At 45.0% G+C, this 3,991-nt stretch overlaps 1 pseudogene; it reads right to left on the reverse strand.

Moving 5' to 3' along the window:
- Positions 1 to 1,448: 1,448 nt before the first annotated feature.
- LOC119283932 overlaps positions 1,449 to 3,991 on the reverse strand; it is an 8,246-nt pseudogene continuing 5,703 nt past the window's right edge.

Consider the following 3,991-nt stretch of genomic DNA (forward strand, 5'->3'; position numbering starts at 1 on the left):
TCGATGAATGGGTGGCACTAGGCAGTGATGGTCCGGTTAGTACATTTGCCTAACTACTGGCAAACTAGTTCTCGTTCATGAAACACTATCATATCATATTTACCGTTAGAATCTTTTCTGAAACATGTAGGGGACCGGTGGCTCGACTCCTGCTCCGTCGACTCCAGTCACTCCGATCTGGCAGAGTGGTGGTGGTCGCGATGGCGGTTTTGGCGGAGGTGGTGGTGGTTTTGGCGGAGGAGGTGGTGGTTTTGGCGGAGGTGGTGGTTTTGGCGGAGGTGGTCTTGCTTGATGATTCCGTGCATGTGGCCATCGTGCCATGCCTTTCATATTCCTACTTTTATGATGTTTCATGTCTTGCACTACTTTTATGTTCATGAACTTCCGTCGGTGATGATCTTTAGATGATGTGATGAACTTGAGTATGTTTAGATGATGATGGTGAACTTGAGTATGTGTAGATGAACTTGAGTATGTTTACATGATGAATTGTCATATTTCTGCATAATTTCATATTGTTCTGTTTTGAAATGCTGTCAAATGAATTGAAAAGAGAAAACAGGAAAAAAAACTATGCCTACGGCAAAGCCGTCGGCATATATACGCGCAGGAGTTACCAGGGCTTGCCACATGGCACATCTATGCCTACAGCAAAGCCGTAGGCATAGCTGAAAATCTATGCCTACAGCAAAGCCGTAGGCATAGCTGAAAATCTATGCCGACGGCTTTGCCCTAGGCATAGCCCTGCTGCCAGGAGGAAGCAGGAGATGACACGCGGCAGAGATATGCCTACGGCAAAGCCGTTGACATAGATTCATCTATGCCTACGGCTTTGTTGTAGGCATAGCCCTGCCACCAGGAGTACCACGGGTTGCCATGTGGCAGAGGTATGCCGAAGAATTTGCCGTCGGCATAGCTCTGCGACGTGGCCTTGCGTGATTCGTCAGCGCTTTTGACGGCGCCGTCCGTTGCCGTCAGACGAAAAACACTGCCGACGACTATACTATGCCGACGGCTGACGTCAGGCCATCGGCATAGGCCCCTATGCCGACGGCTATACTATGCCGACGGTCTGACAAGACTACGCTGATGACATCTACGCCGACGGGCCTATGCCGACGGCAACCGTAGGCATAGATATATGCCGACGGCCTAGGGGCCTATGCCGACGGCCCGTGGCCGTAGGCATAGACCGCGAGTCCGGTAGTGACTACCACCACAACGTGGAAGTGGAACAAGATATCCCCTAGCTTATATCAAAACGACGAGATCATCATAGTTGGGCCAGGAGCTGGTGATCTGGTCGTGCTGCCAGCAGCTCAGCTAGAGGTGGACCAAGACGCCGCCGGGCTCGTGCAGAGCATCACCGCAAATCGAAACGAACAATGCCACCACCACCAGATGGAGATGGAGATGGAGGGAACGCAGCCCTCGGCCGACGAGATCATCTACGGCTTGCCTTGTCCAGCCTGCTTCTCCCCTGAGATGATCCGGATGCGCAGCTTGATGCCGTGGCCCCCGTCACCTACATCCATGGCCGCTATCTTGTCGGGCCTGTAGTAGATCCTATATATCAGCTTAAGTCTCCTTCATTATACATGGTTTTGCTATGCATTTTTGCTCAGTTTGCCAATGTTATGTTAGATATCTGAGCATGTTTGCAACATTACAGCATGTGTAATCTATGAGCGATCATTGTTTTGAGCAAATGATGGTAGACATAAATAAATATGTTATGAATGAAAGAAAATGTCTACATTCAAAACATCTTTCAAACATTTTTTTTCTCCTTTCAAACAGCAATAACTAAGAAATCGAGTCTTGGAAATAGAGGAAAAACATAAATTGAACCGTCAATTGTTTTCCTTTCTCGCCGCTTTCTGGTGCACAAGCGATCCAGATCTAGCCGCTTTCTGGTGCACATTAGCAGCAGACTGAGATATTTGTACAGCTGATGTACACAAGGCCAACTTCTCTAGCTGATCAATTAAGAAAGACAAAACATAATTAATTAATATGAGTTTGCCTTAAGAAATACATTTTACACAGTAAAGAACATCCAAAATGGTTTCTCAAATACGACTCTTCCGTCAGAGGAAAGAGCAAACATCACAAGGTTTTGCGGAGCACGGCGAACAATGGGGAGGGTATCATTGGAAAACAGCTAAAACCAATGGATGCGTATCTCACTCACTGCAGAGAGCCAGTGATTATCCATTCCAATACCTACTACCTAGTGACCAGATCAAATACTGGATGACGGCATCTTCTATCTCCTTACTTGTATACAATTCAACAGATAGGTATTCACCATTGAGGAGAAGTAACATCTTGTTAAGACGTTCCATGCATATCTGGAAATTTCAGAATTTCTATCTTGCTGCTATCACCTTTCATTCACAGATGGTTAATAATCTTCTACAAGTCTCTTTGGAGAAGGTTCGTCGGCGATCGGCTTGTCATTAGCTCGTTTCGTGTCTCTGCCAACAATCACAAAGTCAATTACACTACCTGCTTCCTGTTCCTGCTGCCGTAGACAAAGTCGGTGAATGGAAGCTGTTGTTTGATCCAGCCACCTGTGACGTCGAAGCTGCAGCTCTTGCCACAGCACGGCCACCATTCTGTTCATCGCTTGCCTGTGAGACGGCCATCTTCATAATATTATCTATGCCGGCGCTTGGGGTTGACATTGCTTGCTCCAGTTCTTCAAGCTGGACCAAAACAATTAAGAGAGATGTTATCGTTCCTCACAAGCAAGGAAAACGTCCTCTTCGTCCATAGAGCACTAGATTCATGAGCCGGGCCAAACCAAATTGGGACTGCTGAAGAGAGATGTTATCGTTCCTTTCGAATAAAATCCAGTCTGTTCACCTTCTTCTGGAGCCGGGCCAATAATCTAGCAAGGGAAGATATCTCATCTCCTGGAGTGAAATTTCCTGAGCTTCCTTCAGCAGCAGATGCGCAAACATCATTATCAGCCAACAAATCTTCCTTGGCATTTTTCAGATTCTGTATACGTGACTTGCATGCTGAAATAGCCTTTGCACAATATGGGATTGCATCCCCAACCTTGGATGCTAACTCAAAGACCAAACATATGTGGAAGTTTCTGGAACTGAATTAAGGTAATAAACAAAGTAAGAATCAAACTCAAACACCAAAGTATTACTCAAACACCAGCATTATTATCTATCTACATTTTTCTCTGGTGATCACAGTTCGTCCCGAATTGTACACTAACGCGTGAATTTAAGCAGGTGAAGGCACCTCCGCCCAAGATTTGGATCAACTCAAATTATTTAAAAACACAGTATAATACACTAGCATGCTGATTTGTACCACAACTACTACTACCACTATACGGCAGAGTTATTGGCACTCTGATCACCACAAAGGAGGATACAGTTGGATGATTCCAAGGTGGTCAGGCCTAACCAAATATTCCAAGATGTTTAAAGCTTTGAAACAGTAACCGAGTGAGTTGTCGCTGTCCTCTGCAAAAGTGAAATCAAATGTGAGGCCATGAATGACCGCTCACCAGGCTAACACAGTGGTAACTAAGGTAACTGAGATTACCTCTTTTCATGGAGACTTCAGCTAGAGCATAAAATATATTAGCTTTCTCCATTGTCTTGTCTGGGCTCTTGGCAACTGTCACTCTTGCAATATTCAACATTTTCCATGCCAGATCCAAATCAGAATCCTCATTGCCTGTCATCTTCTCATCCCCCTGATCTCTCTCTTTCAAGCATTTCCCTAACCAGAAATTATATCAGCATTTACCACAGAGAGAAGAAAAGAACAAATATCAGAACATAGAAGATGGTTTAATTACTCCCGTCCTCTCTATCAAGGATGCACACAGCCCAATATGAAAAGCACAATGAACATGACAAACAATCATTATGCTATTGCACTACTCACAAAAAGAATAGCAATAAAAGCAATGAGATGCATCCAAATGCGTAATCGATCCAATGTTTTTTTGAAA

The sequence above is a fragment of the Triticum dicoccoides genome, chromosome 4A (assembly GCF_002162155.2).
Source record: "Triticum dicoccoides isolate Atlit2015 ecotype Zavitan chromosome 4A, WEW_v2.0, whole genome shotgun sequence".
NCBI lineage: Eukaryota > Viridiplantae > Streptophyta > Magnoliopsida > Poales > Poaceae > Triticum > Triticum dicoccoides.